This window comes from Ovis aries, chromosome 13 (genome assembly GCF_016772045.2).
Source record: "Ovis aries strain OAR_USU_Benz2616 breed Rambouillet chromosome 13, ARS-UI_Ramb_v3.0, whole genome shotgun sequence".
Lineage (NCBI taxonomy): Eukaryota > Metazoa > Chordata > Mammalia > Artiodactyla > Bovidae > Ovis > Ovis aries.
This window is the reverse complement of record NC_056066.1, coordinates 42820555-42840365: the sequence shown is the minus strand read 5'-3', so window position 1 is coordinate 42840365 and position 19811 is coordinate 42820555. Positions and strand designations below refer to the sequence as shown.

Here is a 19811-nt window from a genome sequence, read left to right as displayed (position 1 = left end):
TAGGGTGGGGACAGCACTGGTTTCTCCAGTGCTCACACTGGGCTCTGGCCCTAGCCTCCACTTCCCCCTCCTACCAACTTAAAAGTTGCCAGCAGGCCCTGGGAAGGGGTGACCTCTGACCAGCTCAGCTCCAGCTCTGCCCCAAAGCCTGTGGGCACACAGACTGCATAGAGACACATCTGCACAAGGACACCACTACAAGACTAGAACAGGAAACTTTTTCAACTAATTTCATAGAGACAGAGGAAGTTCAGCAAAATGAGAAAACAGAGGAATTTGTTTCAAGTGAAACAGTAAGAAAAACACATGAAAAAATCTGCTAATGATACAGAGATTAATACTTTACCAAAATAATCATTTATCAGAATTCAGAACAGTAATAAGAATGCTTCCCTAACTAGCAAATAGAACACAGTAACAATCACAGGATAAGGGTTTCAGGAGGAGAGAGAGAGGAAAAGGGACAGAAATGGATGTGATGAAATTATGGCTAAAAACTTTCTGAACCTGGAACTATCCTGTTGGTCCAGTAATGAGGACTCTGTCCTTCCACTGCATGGGAAGTGGTTCTGAATCTGGTCAGGGAACTACTTAACAAAAGTGATTAAAACCATGAGATGGCAGATGTTCCTGGAGCACCTGGATCACTCTGGTGTAATCACAAAGTCCTTATACATCGGACCTGGGAGGGTTGTAGTTGAAGAGGAGGTGGAATATAGGAGGATTAGATAAGAGAATCAAAGATTTGATGCGCTATCTCTGAGATGGCAGGAGTGTCTCCAAGATGGAGAATGAAGTGTTCTCTAGGAGCTGGAAGAGGCAACAAAGTGGATTTTCCCCTGAAACCTCCAGAAAAGAATGCAGGCCTGCTGGCACTTTGATTTTAGCCCATTGAACCAGCTTTTGCATTTCTGACCTCCATAAATGTAAACTAATACATTGGTGGTGTTTCAGGTTACAAAGGTTTTGGTCATTTGCTGGAGCAGCAACAGTAACTAACACAGATGTGATTCAAGTCATCCCACCTCCATCTGCTTCATCATAGGTTTTCCTCTCTCTGGGGACTGTTCCTCTGATCTCAGAGGCAGGTGGTCAACTCCCCCAATAGGGAACCTCATCTCTTGATTCCATTTTCATCTTCAGCGACTGCCAAATTCCTTTTCCTCATTACAGAAAAGCCTTTGAAAACTTGGCACCATTTCTTGAAACCACCCCACTCAGGGTTTGCCTTCACCACTCTATCAAAGCTGCACTTGACCTCGCCAAGGTTAACTGCCCAATCCAGTGGTCAGTTTCAGTCTTCTCTTACCTGTCCCCTTGGAAGCATTGAACTCTTTTTTCCTTCAAACTTCTACTTCACGTGCCTTCTTAGAACAACCCCTCCTAACTCGTTCACCTCTTCTTCTCTGCCTCATCTGCTGATTCCTCCACTTAAAACAAAAAATGCCTTCTTAATGCTGGGTCTTCACGAAGCTTGACTTCCCTGTCTACACCACTCACTGTTTAATATATCTCTGATTGTCTACTTTCATGACATTGCTGCTGCTGCTGCTAAGTCACATCAATCGTGTCCGATTCTGTGCGGCCCCATAGATGGCTGCCTGCCAGACTCCTCCATCCCTGGGATTCTCCAGGCAAGAACACTGGAGTGGGTTGCCATTTCCTTCTCCAATGCATGAAAGTGAAAAATGAAAGTGAAGTTGCTCAGTCGTGTCCGACTCTTGGAGACCTCATGGACTGCAGCCTACCAGGCTCCTCAGTCCATGGGATTTTCCAGGCAAGAGTACTGGAGTGGGTTCATGACATTAGGTGGCAACTAAATTTGATAAGTCACAAATATAAATATTGTCTGAAATTTTCCTCTAATAGACTTCTATTTCCAACTGTATGCATGCATCTTCACTTGGGTACCTAAAGGCATCTCAAAGATACATGTCTATAATTGAACTCCTAATCTTCCCACAAAAGTGTGCTCCCCCACATCGTCTCCACCTGAGAAAATGGCATCTCCATCTCCTGCCCCTTAGCCACAAACACCTGGAGTCAACTTTGATTCCTCTTTACCTCTCACTGTATGTCTAACATGTTCAACAGTCTAGTTAATGCTGCCCCTAAAATATATCCCTATTCTAAAACCTCTGACCCATTCACTGCTCCTTCTATGGTCCAAGCCAACGTCATCTCTCACCTAGATTCCTGTAGCCATAAAAGAGGGCTCTTTTTCCTCTTTTGCTTCTCAACAACCAGAGTCATCCTTTCAAAAGCATGTCGGTCAGCTCATGCAACTTATGCTCAAAACCCAAAATATCGTTCTCCATTTCCCTCACAGTAAAGTCCTTTGAAAAGCCTACATGATACAGACCCCTTAGACCCACCGGTTATCTGGCCTTATCTTCAACTCCTGTCTCCCCACCTCACTAAACTCCACCCTCATCAGCCGACTTGCTGTTACTTCCATGTTACATGAATACTCTTTCTTCCTGGACTTAGCATTTTCTATTCCAGAGAATGCAGGGAGCCACTGTCTCTATGTTTCAAGGCTGTTTCTTATACAGATGAAAACTGTGGGATGAAGAGTAACTGATGGCTCCGCCTAACAAATGTACAGAAACGGGAGAGACTGTGCACAATTATCTCAACAGGCCCTTACCCATTTCTAACAGCTAAATTTTCCTGACGTCATTCAGTTCATTCTCCACTAGACTAATGATTCAAGACATTTCTCATTTTACTTATTGATATTTATTGATAAAACAATGTCTTACTAAAGAATGTTCAATCAAGTGTTGATGAATGAACAGCGAAATATGTAAGGACTCATCAAAATGCTGAACATGGGCAGACAAATAAGAAACTACATAAATGAGTAAGATGTGCTGCTTTACAGGAAGCAAAATACAACACTGCATTTTTAAAATCCTATTTTTAGCTTAACAAGATACTTATGCTAAGTAAAAGAATATGTATACAACCCATGAATTGAAGATTATCTCTATTTGTAAATAAACACACACACATACACATTTATCTAAGAAAAGCATAAGGAAACTGCACCAAAGTTTTGTTGTTGTTCAGTCACTCAGTTGTGTCCGGCTCTTTGCACCCCCATGGACTGCAGCATGCCAGGCTTCCCCGTCCTTCACCATCTCCCATAGTTTGCACTAAAGTTAAGTATTATTACATGGATTAATCACAGCTTATCTTCATTTTCTATCCTTTCCCTTCTACTTTCCAAATTTTCATAATTTACCTGTATTATTTTAATCATCAGAAAAAAATGAATATTTTTACTTTGAAGTCTTTTATTTCATAAAATGTTTTTTTTAATAAGAAAGGCAAGCTTCCAGAAGTTCAGACACTTCATTTAAGCACTTCCTCTATATACAAAAACCCTCTTCACAGCCCTAGAAACCAGAATTTTTGAAGAACCAAGTGAGAGCTGAGTCAATATTCTTCAGAGAATCAGTACTCAGGGTGACCGACGGCACTGGAAGAGAAAGAGGTGGATTCATTTATTAACTCTGTTATGTTGTCGAAGACAGGCTTTATCTGGATGCAGTAGGAACAGGCTAAAAACTCTAAATTTACAACCATGTCCTGCCATCTCCCCTGACAAGCACACATGCAGGTATCTGCTCCATGTGCACACGGCACCTACATGTCCAGTCCCAACATTCTACGTAATATTAACTCCACAGTGACAGATAGTTTGACTCAGGTTACAATAGATAAGAAGGTGCAAGACCTAGGGCTAACTGGAAATCGTTTCAGCCCCAAGTAGAAGTTTTGACCCTAGATGATGAGAGGGATCACAGTTACGGAATTTGCTGCTCTTTTTCATGCATCCATTCAAAAAATATATATATTCAGCACCCCTAAAATACAGGGTGTCTCCAGTAAGGAACTTCTAATCTATTGAAGAGATACCACATACACTTGAATTATCATACAACATAAATGGGATTATTATTTTCTTAATTTATAGTTTAGTAAAACACTGGTTATTCAGTAATCTGCATTACTAAAATGAAGATTTAGATTGCAAACTAAATCATTTTATTACTAATTCTTGTTCCCTCTTCTCTGAATATGTTTTCTGCAGGCAGTTTAAAGTCAAACACCTGAAAGGAAGAAAGAATCATATTAACCTCTCCCCCAAGGAGCCGGCCTCCCCCTGGGGACTGAAGAACTTTCCAGCTGGATGGGGACAAGAGGAGAGGACAGGGAAGCCGTATCTGTCCTCAGGTTCCAGCTGAACCAGCCTGGAACCCTCTGCTGAGTTCTCACCTCTCCTTCCCACACCTTCTCCTTCTCTGTCCACATAAGCAAAGAAAGGCTTGCCATGCGTCAATCCCAAACATTTCTAAGGGAATTGCTTTAGACAGAAAAATTCTTGTTTTCCAGATAAAGAGATAGTTGGACCATCTGGACAGTCTACCTGCACTTGATCAAACTTTACACAGGTTTTTCCTTCCACACGTCCCTCTAGAATTTGGCACAGCCTTGAACTTAAGCAAGTTGGTGGGGAGAGCAACCTCCCTGTCAGGCCCCTCCAATGCTCTGCTGACCTCAGGAAAGAGCTCTCCCTGATCAGTCACAGCCCCTGCTTCTCCCACCCCCACACCCTTCCCCTCCTAGTTGTGTTCACCCTTCCCTAGAAAAGTCTTTCCATTGATCTCTGAGATGCCTCTGTCTCAGCTATCACCTCCTCCTAGAAGAACCTGCTCTATTCCTACCTGGTTTCCATCAGCACTGTGAATACTTATCCCTAAAAGCATGAGCTCCAGCCCATATTCTTTACAATGCCTATAACCTTGCCAGGTGAGGTTAATCACTTTCTCTTGTGGGCCCTCATATTATTATAGCCCCTATTAATGCAGGTCAAAAATCCCCGTAAGTGAAAATATACTTATAAGGAGCTTGTGCTAGATAAAACCGCTAAGGACTGTTGCTTCATGTTACAATCATATCATGCTTCCCGACCCAGTATTTGTACAGTTTGACATCTTAGAGCAAACCACAGAACATAACACTGCATTTATCTTATTATTATCAACCCATCCCTCTAGGTGGTTAAGGTCAGAATTCTGCCTTGATTCTGTTATCCCATATAGTTAGTATTTATTCCAACCCTCTGCTGTCACTGCTGCTGCTGCTGCTGCTAAGTCGCTTCAGTCGTGTTTGACTCTCTGCGACCCCATAGACAGCAGCCCACCAGGTTCCCCAGTCCCTGGGATTCTCCAGGCAAGAACACTGGAGTGGGTGGCCATTTCCTTCTCCAGTGCATGAAAGTGAAAAGTCAAAGTCAAGTAGCTCATTCGTGTCTGACTCTTCATGACCCCATGGACTGCAGCCTACCAGGCTCCTCAGCCCATGGGATTTTCCAGGCAAGAGTACTGGAGTGGGGTGCCATTGCCTTCTCTGTCCAAACCTCTATCAGCTCTAAATTTGATGAGTATGCCCTTTACATTTCCACTGTTAAAAATTAGGAGTAAGTTCTGTGTCAGGTCATGAGAAAATTCTCTCCATCAGTGTTGATAGCCTTGAGTACATCACATTTGTTTAGGACCCCTTGCAAAGTTTATCTGAATTTTGACCTAAATGCTTTGTTGAAAGCAGAGGTACAGTTTCTTCCTGCCTTCCTGATTCACTAGCTGAGGGACATTGTCAGTAAAAGAGAATAAATTAGCCTCTTGCCTGGTAAAGTCACATCAGGCTCTCATGTTCCCTGCCTCTTTTGAAAGGTCTCACAAAACTTGCATTTAAACAGTATCCTGAAATACATATGGAGATTACTATCACACCTATGGCTAACAGTTTTCAGCAGCCATCTTCCCTTTGTAATTGAGAAGAAATGTACCTTTTCTTCATACATATCTCTCCTCTAAAGTTTCTCAAAGGCCGCCACTGAGACGGATGCTCTCAAGCAACTCCTGGTCCACAGGAGGGGTACTGGGCACACAGGGAGACACCCGCTATGATACCCAATTTCATTGACTGATAGTCATGACTTTGTGAAATACCCTCTCCTTGAGGATGGGTAGTACTTATGACTTGCTTCTAACCAATAGAATGTTATAAGGAAAAGGAATATGATTGCCATTATCAGGTTTTACAAGACTGTGTCCTCCACCTCAACAGCAAACTCTAGTGTCCTCCCAGTTTGCAAACTTCAATAAAATAAGTGGCCAAGTTGAAGAACTTGCAAAAGACACGGAGCTGGTTTTCCTCAACAACACAGGGAATTCTGGGTGGGTGGACGCCCTTGTGGAAGTCACAGGAAGGCACTGGGTGGTAAAAAGTTTGAAAGAATCAAACTCTACCTGAATGAACAAAAGTTTTATTTTACCACAAATAAAACTGTCTTTAAAGGAAAGTCTTCTTTATCTCATCTTCACTCTGAGTGTTTCTCAAAGACTCTCATATTCTGGTGCTTGTTATGGTGGAAAGGGGCTTCCCCAGTGGTTCAGATGGTAAAGAACCCACCTGCCAATGCAGGAGATGCAGGTTTGATCCCTGGGTCGGGAAAATCCCCTGGAGAAGGGAATGGCTACCCACTCCAGTATAGTTGCCTGGAAAATCCCATGGACAGGAGAGCCTGGCAGTTTACAGTCCATGGGGTTGCAAAGAGACATGACTGAGCAACCAACACTTTCATTTTTCAAGGTGGAAAGTCTCAGTTCAGTGCAGGAGTTTCAGCTCGGTGGATCGATGGCCCCTGAGCACAGCAACCAGTCGCTTTCCTGCAGGAGGTCTCAATGTTGACATCTGTGGGACAGTGAACCCAGCCCTCAGGAGGATGAGGTGGACCCTGACTGAATGTCCTTTTAAGGGACCATCACACATTTCCAACTGTAGGGCCTCAGAAGTGTTATACTTATTAAAAAAAAAAAAACACAATGCTTATACACAGAAATATATTTGCACAAGGACGATTCTTAACTCTTTCTCTCTCTCTCTCTCTCTCTCTCTCTCTCTCTCTCTCACACACACACACACACACACACACACACAATTTCCAATCTGTGCTCCCTAACCAGCCCTTACTATGGCCATAGGTCTTTGCCTCTGTGCACAGCTGGGGGAGGGAAAGATGATGAAGGATCTACCCTTTCTGACCCTCAACTATCTAAATACATATATACAGGTGGTGCACCCCTCCTTCGTGTCATTTTTGGGGTAATATGTGCTACTTCAAGGACTGAAATTTGTTAACTGCCTTTATTTCATCTGGTTCTCATGCTAAATGCAGACACACTTTATGATAAACCTTAAAAACCTAAGTGCAAGAGAGACCCTTGGTCAGTGGCCCCACCCCTGCCTTCTGGGAAGCTGGACACTGGTTGTGAAAACACTGCAAGAGAGATCCAAGAAATAGAATGATTTTTAAAATAATAGTCCTCATTTTGTGAGCTTGTTTCCATCTAGTGGGACCAGATGAGAAACTGTTGGCTCAGAGCCTGTACAGACATCCCAGAACTGTGCTTCCATCACTTCTACTGAGCTCTAAAAATCTTTGTTCACTGTGAGTCAGCAATATTTTTGAAAGAGGGTGGGGTGATATTTTTGGCAGCAAGGAGGCAGAAATTTCAAAGTACTAAAAAACACAGGCAAGTCCAAGTTCCACTCTTCTGTTTTCTCAGAATGCAATGCCAGGTATTAACTGAAAATGTCCATGAACATTGCCTCTCGATAGGAAGGTGGGGTTCCTCAACTGCCCAGTGCTTCTGGGGTCCAAGGCTGGCATTACTCCCTTAGTGAGATGAACACAGGAAGGAGAGAAGAGTTCCCATGCCCATGTCAGCAGGCATAACTGGACAGCGCCCACCCTAGGGAGGACTCAGGAAGGAGATGGTTCTGTGTCCTTTATTATTTCACCAAAGGTGGAAATTCTGAGCCCATAGTGATATCCAATGGCAATCTTCTCTTACCTCTCATGGAACACTGATAGTCAAACTTCTCCACAGTCATGTTTGAGGGAAAGTTATAAAGAAAATCTCAGACTAACCCAGGAAATTCCTCTCCACATATGTAGAAAAGAAATGGTTTTGTTATTGAGTATGCATTAAACCAAGCTGCAGTGACCACTAAAATAATTTGCTAATGAGATTATAAAGACAGGATAGAATCTCTTCCTTTTATATATTCAGACATATATTCTGAAATATTCTGATATATATTTTATATATTCAGCAGATGCGGTCTCAAGATACATGATAACTTTGTCCTCAGATGAGATAATGCAACATTTGGGATGCCTTATTTCATAGTTTAATCCTAAACTGACCGGTCATTGGGGCAGCCATCTGAGCTAGTTAATTGCCTTTATCCCAAGGAAAAATGAAGCCTCTGTGGCAACAGGCAATTATTGTTTGGATCAAGGTACCCAAAGAAATAGGAACTTCTTTTCTCTGATGTTTATATTTCAAAGATAATGCTCGAGTACTTTAAGAAAAATTTGCAAAACTGACAAAACTTTATCTTGGCTAACCAATAAAAAGAGGGCCAGCAGGGTAACATCGATCAGCTGAGCTCGTCCTGGTTCAGGGCCCAAAATTTGGTATTGATGAAATATAGCCCTCCTCTGTGCTCCACTCAGTAAAGCCAGGACACAGGGTTATGTGAACTTGACAGTGACCAATACTTTGGCCATCTGATGCAAAGAACTGACTCACCGGAAAAGACCCTGATGCTGGGGAAGATTAAAGGCAAGAGGAACAGGGGACGACAGAGAATGAGATGGTTGGATAGCATCACCATCTCGATGGACATGAGTTTGAGCAAGCTCCGGGAGTTGGTGATGGACAGGGAGGCCTAGCATGTGGCAGTCCATGGGGTCACAAAGAGTCGGACACAACTGAGTGACTGAACTGAAGACAGTGACCAGAGTAGGAGAACTAGGCTGTGGTAAAAGTTGCTCCTGGGGAAATGCAAGACTTCTTCAGCATTCACAGTATTCAGGTCACCTTTGCCAAACGTTGGGATTAGCAACATTTCTGTGGCTTAAGTATCCTCACTAGAATTCAGTTAGGTAAACAATGAAACTGTCTTAACAGCAAACACCCTTGCTATTTTTTTCCCCAGGTTGTGCACACAAGAACAAGCCTAATAGTTTTGAAATTTGCTTTTGCAGGGCTATATTCTCAGATCTTGCCCTGGCACTTGACAACCATCTTCTCTGAAAGAAGGACATAGATTTTGTTTGGTTTTTTGTTTTTGTTCAGTCACTAAGTCGTGTCCAACTCTTTGCAACCCCATGGACGGCAGCACACCAGGCTTCCCTCTCCTTCACTATCTCCTGGAGTTTCCTCAAACTCAAGTCCATTGAGTCAGTGATATCATTCATTGGTGCCAAACAGTGGTGATGCCCCTGTTTGTTTTAACTGGAGGGTAATTTCTTTACAATCTTGTGTTGGTTTCTACTATACCATGAATCGGGATGTGTATACATATGTCCCCTCCCTCTTCAGCCTCCCCACTCCCACGCCCCACCATCCAGGACCTAGATTTTGAAGTGCTGTGGGAGGGCAACTCTGTAACCCCCACTCTCTTGCACCTTGGGGACGTTGGAAGGAAAAACCTACAGGAAGAAGAGACTGGGAGCACAAGCTTGTCCTCTCCATTGGCAGGAACCCGCAATGCAGGATTAAATGGTACAGAGTGACCTCCACAGACTTGCTGCCAAATCCAGGAGAAAAACCTCCATGCCAGAGGCCAGCCTGGGGAACAGCCTCGGGGGAGACGCATAAGTAAGGAGACAGGGGAGAAGGGCATGCGCATGAATCAGAACCTGGAAAAGAGGCCAAGCAGGTTCTCCCCCACAACAGGAGGAATTCTAGGTGGGTGGACGGCCTGGCGAATGTCATGGAAGGGGCTGGGTAGTGACAAGGTTGAAGGAACCAGCCTTTACCTGAGTGAACCAAAGCTTTGTTTTACCACAAAATCTGTTTCTTCTTTACTCTGAGTGTTTCTCAGAGTCTCTCGTAACCTGGTGCTTGTTATGGTGAAAAGTTTCAGTTCAGTGCAAGCATTTGAGCCAGGTAGACCAACGGCCCCTGAGCACAGGAGCTGGGTGGTTTCCTGCAGGAGGCCTCACCGCTGGCATCAGTGGGACAGTGAGCTCAGCCCTCAGGAGGACAACAAGGTGGAACCTGACTGAACATTCCTATAGGGGACCACCACGCACTTCCAGCTGTAGGCTCTCAGAGGCCTTATAGTTATTTGAAAAAAAAGTTTATACACAGGAATATATTTGCACAAGGAAAGATTCTGCTGAACACAACTCTTAACTCACACACACACACACACACACACACACACACACACACACACACACACACAGAGGCATACACAATTTCTAATCTGCTCTCCCTAAACAACCCTTACTATGGCCATAGGTCTCTGCCTCTGTGGGCAGCTGAGGGAGGGAGGGAAGATGAAAGATCTACGCTTTCTGACCCTCAATTATCTAAATACATTATTTACAGGCAATGTACCCCTCCCTCCTGCCATTTTCGGGGTAATATTTGCTACTTCTAGGACTGCAATTTGTTAATTGCCTTTATCTCATCTGGTTTCTACACCAAGTACAGACACACCTTATGATAAATCTTAAAAACCTAAGTGCACCAAGAGACCCTTGGTCAGTGGCCCCACTCCTCCCTCCTAGGAAAACACATACTGGTCATGGAAACAGTGGAAGAGAGATGCAAGAAATAGAATAATTTTTTAAGTAACAGCCCTAATTTTGGGAGCTCCTTTCCATCCAGTGGGACCAAAAGAGGGAGCCTATTGGCTCAGAGTCTGTGCAGCCATCCAGGGCTGTGCTTCCATCCCTCTATACTGCTCTAAAAATCTTTGTTCACCGTGAGTCAGCAGTACTTTTGAAAGAGGGTGGGGTGCTATTATTGATAGCAAGGAGGCAGAAATCTCAAGACACTAAAAAATGCAAGCAGATCCAAGTTTCATTCTTCTGTTTTCTCAGAAAGCAATGCCAGGTTCTAATCAAAACTGTCCATGGACTCTGGCTCTCAATAAGAAGGTGGGGTTCCTCAACTGCCCAGAGGTTCTGGGGGCCAAGATAGTGCCCTCAACAGTCCTATTGTGCTGTCCAAGAGCTTTGTTCACTGTGAGTCAGCAATATTTTTAAAAGAGGGAGATTAGAAAGCTAAATTAGGTACAGAAACGCTTTTGGATGATCACGCTTGGTAAACATGAACGCTTTAATGAGGACTGGTGTGGAGAAACCTCTGCAGGATGTGTTTTCATGGGAGCCTCTTTAAGCAACTTTAATGTTTTATGTAAACATTACCTGTTGGTCTTCTTTTGTATTCCATGCAAATAGAACAGAACACTGGATTATGTAAGAAGGTGAACTGAATGCATCACTAGGTAGTTAAAGCTTGCTCCTGAGAAAATGCAAAAATGCTTTTAGCACTGAACCTTGACATTAGCACAGATGGGGCTGCAGAAGATGTTGAAACTGTAATTCAGTTAGGCAAATATTTATTGAGTCTCTCCTACGTCCAAAACACTGTTCATAATTTTTTTTGGTCATGCACATAAACAAGCCTAAGAGTTTTGCAATTTATAGGATTATACCCTTGAATCTTGCCCTGGATCTAAAAACTTTCTTTGCAAAAAAAAAACATAGGAATAATTGTTGCTGGATCTTGAAGCCCCTGTGTTTTGTGCTGTCCTTAGTCGCTTAGTGATGTCCAACTCTTTGTGACCCCATGGACTGTAGCCCACCAGGCTCCTCTGTCCACGGGATTCTCCAGGCAAGAATACTGAAGTGGGTTGCCATGCCCTCCTTCCAGGGGATTTTCCCAATCCAGAGACCCAACAACCCTTGTCTCTTCCATCTCCTGCACTGGCAAGTGGGTTCTTTACCACTAGTGCTATCTTAGAAGCCCAATACTGAATATATCTACTCTGAAGAGTCTCTTCTTGCAAAACAACCACTGTCACTTTAGAAATTCTTTATACTAAACTTTTAATACTTTCATGATTCACATTGACTTTTTCTAGGCTATGCTGCATTTCATTAGCTGCACACTCCTTCACATAAAATAAAACCAAAGTGTATCTTAAAATTGATAGTATGCCATTGTCTAATGAACAGAATTTTTTCTTTCTTAGGTAGAATGTCTTAGTGCATCATACAACTGTCTATATCTTAGATTTGAGGAATGACAGTACACAAGGCAGAGCATCAGTAACCTCTGCAACATCCAGCTTTGCAGGGCATTCATCGTGGAGCTATTTAATATCATCAGTCATGACTATAAATCTGTCTTCTTACATAAAAATGCATATGAATTCTTCAGAGAGAACTTTCCTGGTGACCTGGGTCAGGAAGATCCTCTGGAGAAGGAAATGGCAACCCACTCCAGTATTCTTGCCTGGGAAATCCATGGATAGGGAAGCTTGATGGGCTATAGTCCATGAGGTTTGTGAAAAAGGTGAAGACTAAGACTTCACCTTCCAGTTCAGGGGATGTAACAAATTCAATGAAAAGTTTGAAAAATGGATGAAATTTTTAAAAAAAAAAAAAAAAACTTGGGAAAAAAAGTCTTCATAGAGGACATAACACAGAGCTCCATGCTGAAAAGTGAAGAGGTCTTAGAGTGGATTGAATGGGTGGCCCCAAAAGATACGCCCACCCTACAAATGGCATATTTCGGGAAAAGGTCTCTGCAGGTGTAATTAAGTTAAGGATCTTGAGATGAGATCGTCCTTCATTATCCAGGTGATCCACAAATCTAAGGATATGTTTTAATCACTCAATCCTGTCCAACTTTTTTTCAGTCCCATGGACGATAGCCCACCAGGCTTCCCTGTCCTTGGATTTCCCAGGCAAGAATACTGGAGTGGGCAGCCATTTCTTTCTCCAGGGGCTCTCCCCAACCCAGGGATCGAACCCAGGTCTCCTGTGTTGCAAGCAGATTCCTTACCGACTGAGCCCCCAGGGAAGCCCTAGGTGTCCTTCTAAGGGACAGAAAAGAAGATACAGAGAGAAGAGGAGGCTGCAAGAAGATGTGGGCAGAGACCAGAGTGATGCAGCAAGAGGCAGTCCCTGGGGATCAGGGATCCAGGCCCAAGAACCCCTGGACCCAGCAGAAGCTGCAAGAGGTAGGAGGGATTCTCCCCCCGGAGCTTGTAGGATGAGCGTGCCCTTCGTGCCCTACAAGTGAAGACAACAGATATTTCCAAACCTTTGAGCTCTTCCAGTGGATATGCATGATTCTAAGTATTCCTTAATGAGACCCCCTCATCTATCGTGCACTACCTTAGATTCATGGTCAGAATCCCTATTCACAAACTGTCGCTCCATAGTCACAGGCAGAACTCAGAGCATCCTGGGAGGAAAGAAGAGTTTGAGTAAATTGAAGATGCTCATCCTGTAATAAACAAAGATGATGCATTGACAGCAGATCACTTTAAATGTTGGAGGTTTTCTTACACGGTCTCCTGTTACTCGTTCCCACTTGAGACAAGATCAGAAGAGCTTATTTCAGGCAGAAGGAGTTGAATCAGACACAAGGAAAGTGATCCTGCCCTACTTTGCAAAGAAAAGTTCTGCATCGTCCCTTCTAGGGTTAAAAGGTTGGTGAAAGCCCCCTCTCCGCCTCACCCCCATCTCCGCCTGTCCTCCAACTCACGTGCCCCTCTGCGAAGGTTAAGGGAGACTCCAGTCCAAACAAACTATGACATTAAGCAACTCTCATACTCTAAAGAGATAAACAGCCTTCACTCTGCTGCGATCCTCATCACCAATATTTGCTCAAACAAACCAAAATAAACTTGCCACCTAGAGTCTAGCCAATGTGGACTTCTCAACACTTTAGCCAATGCTTCCCCCTGGTGTGTGGTCGAGATATTGCATGAGCCCAGGATTGTGACCATAAATAGCAGACAAGCGTTTGAGGAAAACAGAGACACTTTCAAACTCCTGTCAACCAGCTTATTCCACAGACAAGGAAACTGACAAGACCTGGGTTTCCCCGTGGGCCCCACAGGCAAGGCTGGCAGAGGTGATGGGACTTCAGGATGCCCATCCGTCCCATCTTTGCTGCCTGGTCAGATAACAGCCGGGGAGGGCTGGCCAGTTAACAGTGATCCACTCAGACCGCCCGGCTCCCCATTAGGCTTTGGGAAATTCCACAAACCATCAAGCACAGTATTCTTCTCTGCCCCTCAGGAATATGTCACTGAAAACAGAGAATATGATGACAAATCTCAGGGTGGCTCAGTCCATAAAGAACCTGCCTGCCAATGCAGGAGACACAGATTCAATCCTTGGATTGGAAATTCCTTCTCCCTGGAAAAGGAAATGGCAACCCACTACACTACTCTTGCCTTGGACAGAGGAGACTGATGGACTACACTCCATGGGGTTTTAAAGAGTCAGACATGTCTTAGTGACTAAACAACAACAAAGACGCCTGTGGATTATGAGATAATGAAGATACTTTGTTAACTACTAAGGAGACACAGGGCTTCCATGATAGCTCAGTTGGTAAAGAATCCACCTGCAATAAGAAAATGGCCTCTCCAAAATGTCCACTTCCTCATCCCAGAAACCTACAAGATGTTTCCTCATATACGTTAAAAAAAAAAAAAAAGGACTTGGAAGGGACTTCCCTGGGGGGTCCAGTGGTTAAGACTTCACCTTTCAATGCAGGGGGTGCAGGTTTGATCCCTGGTCAGGGAGCTAAGATCCCACATGCCTCAGGACCAAAAAACCAAAATGTAAAACAGAAGCAGTATTGTAACAAATTCAATAAAGACTTTAAATATGGCCCAGAGTTAAATAATTTTTTTAAAGGGAGCGTGAGAGGGGGATTCCCTGATGGTCCAGTGGTTAAGACTCCACGCTCTCAGTGCAGGCGATCTGGGTTCAATCCCTGATCAGAGAACTAGGTTCTGCATGCCACAACTAAGACCTGGTGCAGCCAAATAAAGAAATAAAATAAAATTTTTAACAAAAGACTTTGGAGGTGTAAGCTAAGGATCTTGCGATGGGAAGATTGTCCTGGATTATTCAGGTGGTCCCCATATAATCACGAGCCTCCTCATCAGAGGACAACAGAGAGCAGAACCAGAGGGGCCATGTGACAACAAAGATGGAAGCAAAGATGGAAGCAGGGGAACTGCCGGCTTTCAAGACAGAGGAAGGAGCCAGGAGCCCCGGAGGGCAGGCGACTTCCAACAACTAGAAACATCTAGGGAACGTTCTCCCCTAGGAGCTCCAGAAAAGTTGCAGCCTTGCTGGGTGTCTGTCCTCCCCAACGCTGAGATAAATCTGTGTTGTTCTAAGCCGTCGAGTTCATGTTAATTGGTTACAGCAGCAACAAGAAACCAATAGAACTGAGTTTCAATAGTGTTTGTCTTCTGCAGTCCTGTGTATTTTTACTTTATTTTCTGGATTTAAAAACATTACCAAGATAAGGGGACTCCCCAGGTGGCACAGTGATAAAGAACCCACCTCCCCATGCAGAAGATGCAAGCATTCAATCCCTGGGCTACCCACTCCAGTATTCTTGCCTGAAGAATCCCGTGGACAGAAGAGCCTTGTGGGCTACAGTCCATGGGGTCGGGAAGAGTCACACATGACTGAGCAACTGAGTACACACATAATGAGGGCCTATGGGCCTCACTCAACTTGCCATATATCCTGAGGTGTGTATTAATGTTGGTATACTTGCCAGGGATCAGTGGTTAGGGCCAGACTGGCGACTCAGACTCGAGAACTGGAAAAGGCTCACCTTTGCATAACACTGTTGGAAGAGGCAGTAGGCCCTGGCCAGGGTGTCCTGCACCCTCTCGCCAAATGTACTGGTGGTCTCACCGCTCTTTCCCAAGACCGTTTCTCTGGCTGTAATCACAGCAAGCCATCTTCAGGGTGGACTAACGTCTCTCCACAAACAGCAGGCTGATTCCTCTTGCTGCCAAGGTGGTGAATCCTCCAAGCTCAGTGCACACCCCCTGTGTGTGGGAAGTCCCTCCAGGCCCTCAGAAGGTAAAAGGAGCTGACAGTCAAGCCAAACAGGAGAGAGAACGGACCACATGATCTGACAGCATGGAGGTCCCTTGAGAAGAAGGATTTCATGGGGTTAAGGAGGAGAAAGCTCCACGGGAGTGGATTTAAAAGAAGATGGAAAGGGAGTAAAGATATTGGATCTTGGATATTTCCTGTTGTTGTTTCTAGCCATACCACTCAACACGCAGGATCTTAGTTCCCCAACCAGGGATTGAACTCATGCCCCCTGCAGTGGGAGTGCAAAGTCTTACCTGCTGGACCACTAGAGTGGTCCCAATACTGGATATTTTTTAGCACTTTTGCCAAAAAGAGAAATGAGAAAATGAGAAACTCTCCTGCTTGCTCTAAGCAAACCTGCTCTTAATAACAGTTTCTCTATTAAGAGTTATATAACCCCACACCTGTGGGGAAAACTCATGCATACCACCTTGGAATGTTACCCATAAGATATGTACCTCTTGAGGGAAAACAAGGTCTCAGGCCAAAGCTAGGCCACAGGCCCCTGAGAAGGATGCCACACTGCCATCACTGGCCAAGCTGGTGGCTAAACTGCATTCCACGGCCAGCACGTGGAGATCTTTTTTTGATTGCCCCTTAAAGGAAATTCTAAGCGTGGTACAAAGACTTAGAGTAGCAGATGCTAATCAGTTAACATTCCCCAACACCAGGAAGAAATCAAAACAGCAGCAATTAACTGTCTTGACCTTGGAGAGGCTGTTAAATGGTATCAAGTTCCCTATTAGTTCTCACAGCTCATGAGAGAATAACACTTACCAACCTGCCTTCTTATGCTTGCTGGACCCACAGGGTTTCTTTGCTGATCAAGGTGCTCATACCAGTAATAAGCATATTTAAAGAGTCGGCACCAGTGGCAAACCAACTGATCACCTCATCCTGAAAGGAAGTAGACATTGAAGTTTTCTTTGCACCAGGAAACTATCCTTTCTCCCCAAATACCACCAGTGTTCTATAGGCTTTCCAAGTGTCTCAGATGGTAAATCTGCCTACAATGTAGAGACCAGGGTTCAATCCCTGGGTCAGGAAGATTCCCTGGAGAAGGGAATGGTTACCCACTCTAGTATTCTTGCCTGGAGAATTCCATGGACTAAAGAGTCTGGCAGGCTACAGGGGTCTCAAAGAGCTGGACATGACTGAGCAACTAACACTTTCATTTTCACTTTTCTATGTCAAGAATGAGAAGATGGGATGGGAGAAGACAATTGAACTGGTGGGGGGAAGAAAAGGGATTTTAGAATCCCCCAGCCAGTGGGAATCTCCAAGACAAGCTGCCTTGTTTCACTAAGGCCCAAGGGAGCTGGGTGATTCTCTGGAGCTCACCCAGAAAGTACAGAGCAGAACTGAGATTATAACCCAGGTGACCTGGTGCGCTTTGAAAAATATTACACTATCCAGAAGGCCAGGCTAGTGGTAAGAACCCGCCTGGCAATGCAGGAGGCGTAAGAAATGCAGGTTCGATCCCTAGGTCAGGGAGATCCCCTGCAGGAGAGCATGGCAACCCACTCCAGTATTCTCACCTGGAGAATCCCATGGACAGAGGAGCCTGGCGGTCTACAGTCCGTGGGGCCCCAGAGAGTTGGACACGACTAAGGTGACTTGGCACACCCAGAATGATGGAGCCATCAAGGGTCCCCCAGAAAGTGGACTGCAGAGCCTGGCTGTTGGGCTCAATGCCCAGCCCTGACTCGCGGTCACCTCGGGCAACCTCCTGAAACTTTCCTCCACCTGCGGTAAACGGGGCAAGTTAGGTATCCTCCCTGGGCAGCACACCCTAGAGGTGTTGGGATGTATATAGCCTAAATCTTAGCTTATCATACCAACAGCACTCAGAATATGTTAATTTATTACTTATCGTCTCCCTGGGACATTCCAATCCAAGCATTGGACAACAATTGTACCAGAAAAGAGCCCGAGTGAGGGAAGGAACAAAAAGTCTAGCAAAAAGTGGAATGCCTTGTGACCATGGAGAAGGTCAACAGAAGTTGCAAAATCCCAGGAATGATTACTCTTCGCTTCTAGGCCAGCTTCCTGGCCTTGGAGATGTCATGAGCTCACCACAAACTGGTTCTTCAAGCAGCCCCTGAGGGTGGCCTCAAGGTTGAGAGAAGAAAGTTCAGTTCAGTTCAGTCACTCCATCCTGTCTGACTCTTTGTAACCCCATGGACTGCAGCACACCAGGCCTCCCTGTCCATCACCAACTCCCAGAGTTTACTCAAACTCATCTCCATTGAGTCAGTGATGCCATCCATCCATCTCATGTATGTCATCCCCTTCTCCTCCTGCCTTCAATCTTTCCCATCATCAGGGTCTTTTCAAATGAGTCAGCTCTTCGCATCAGGTGGCCAAAGGATTGGAGTTTCAGCTTCAGCATCAATCCTTCCAATGAACACTCAGGACTGATCTCCTTTAGGATGGACTGGTTGGATCTCCTTGCAGTCCAAGGGACTCTCAAGAGTCTTATTCAACATCACAGTTCAAAGGCATCAATTCTTCAGCATAAAGCCTTCTTTATAGTCCAACTCACATCCATACATGACCACTAGAAAAACCATAGCCTTGATGAGACAGACCTTTGCTGGCAAAGTAATGTCTCAGATTTGTAATACGCTGTCTAGGTTGGTCCAAGGAGTAAGCATTCTCCAAGGAGTGCTTTCTTCCAAGGAGTAAGCATCTTTTAATTTCATGGCTGCAATCACCATCTGCAGTGATTTTGGAGCCCAAAAAAATAAAGTCGGCCACTGTTTCCACTGTTCCCCATCTATTTGCCATGAAGTGATGGGACCAGATGCCATGATCTTAGTTTTCTGAATGTTGAGTTTTAAGACAATTTTTCACTCTCCTCTTTCACTTTCATCAAGAGGCTCTTTAGTTCTTCACTTTCTGCCATAAGGGTGGTGTCAACTGCATATCTGAGGGTATTGATATTTCTCTCAGCAATCTGGATTCCAGCTTGTACTTCATCCAGCCCAGCGTTTCTCATGATGTACTCTGAAATAAGCAAGGTGACAATATACAGCCTTGACGTACTCCTTTTCCTGTTTGGAACCAGTCTGTTGTTTCATGTCCAGTTCTAACTATTCCTTCCTGACCGGCATACAGATTTCTTAAGAGGAGAAAAGCTGAGTGCAAAGTCCCTGGATGATGTCCCACAGCCAGCAGACCCAGCCAGCGGGAGGGATGCCAGGGAGTGATCAGACCTGAGCCAGAAGCTCAAGGCCAGTGTCAACAGAGCACAGGGCTGAGGAGGGTGCAGGGGGATGGCATGAAGACACAACTCAATCAAGAACAGCCCTGACCTGGCTGTGGGTCCCAGGGAGAGTCAGCAAGGAGCTGGGAACAACAGCCCACTTCAGGTCACAGGCTCACAGCACTTGGTCCCCACTGCCCACCTGCCAAATCTGAAGTCGTTTTGCTGAAAAGATAATAACCATGCCCAACAGGCAATATAGTAAAAATTGTACTCTCTTGACACACTCCCTCCCCCAGAGTTCTTTGCCATGCTTTCTCAGGAATTGCCTTTAAAGGGATTTTTTTTATCCATTTTTCTTGGTTTTTTTTTTTCATGTGCCCAAACATAATTCCAAACATCTCCATCCACCATGCTTTGTTTTCAATCACTCATTCCATGAGCACTGCACGAGCGCTCTCAGTCAGACACCACATAAAGGAAGTAGAGACATGGGAGCAACTAACCCCACGGAGGGTGCTGGTACCCAGGCTGATGATGCAGCATGTGTTTCCTCGGCGT

The 19811-nt window shown here is 44.7% G+C and overlaps 1 long non-coding RNA gene across 1 annotated transcript in view; it reads right to left on the bottom strand.

Annotated features, from left to right (window-relative positions):
* Positions 1 to 16823: 16823 nt before the first annotated feature.
* The window catches only part of LOC132657634 (uncharacterized), a 29264-nt gene continuing 26276 nt past the window's right edge, over positions 16824 to 19811 (bottom strand). The window contains exon 3 of the long non-coding RNA XR_009596082.1: positions 16824 to 16939. This is a non-coding gene — a long non-coding RNA (uncharacterized LOC132657634). The remainder of the gene's footprint in view (positions 16940 to 19811) is intronic.